This window comes from Echinops telfairi, unplaced genomic scaffold (assembly GCF_000313985.2).
Source record: "Echinops telfairi isolate 266 unplaced genomic scaffold, ASM31398v2 ScPeMD7_443;HRSCAF=831, whole genome shotgun sequence".
NCBI classification, from domain to species: Eukaryota; Metazoa; Chordata; class Mammalia; order Afrosoricida; family Tenrecidae; genus Echinops; species Echinops telfairi.
In genome coordinates this window covers 27071951-27072443 of record NW_022104341.1, presented here as the reverse complement: position 1 = coordinate 27072443, position 493 = coordinate 27071951, and positions in this window count along the sequence as shown.

Sequence of the window (493 nt, the reverse complement as noted above, 5' to 3'; positions counted from 1 at the left end):
AGATTTGGTGCATTTGCATCTGCATTAAGGTGCTAGAGAAAAATATTGAAGGTACCACAGACTGCCAAAAGAGCAAACAAATCTGTCTGGCAGAGGAGCAGCCCAAATGCTCCTTGAAGCAAAGATGGGGAGAAGTGTCTTACACACTTCGGGCATGTCATCAGGAGAGACCAGTCTCCCTGGGAAAGAAGAGGGCATCGACAAGGAAACACGATGGACTGAGACTGCGGCTGCAATGAGAGGATGGTGCAGGACCGGCCGAGATTTGTTCTGTGTGGGTCAGATCCACCTTGATGGCACCCAACAGCACAATGTAATGTACTAATAAAGTTACTTCTCGCAGAGCCCCACCATTCTGTGATAGAGATGAATAGGTCGAATGAAATTCCAACAGTTGCCTGGCCATTGGAGGATTGAACCTGGCTCAAACCAAGAGCAGCGCTACCTTTCGTGGCACCCAGGATGACTTGGGGGTGTCTCACCTTCATTCCCC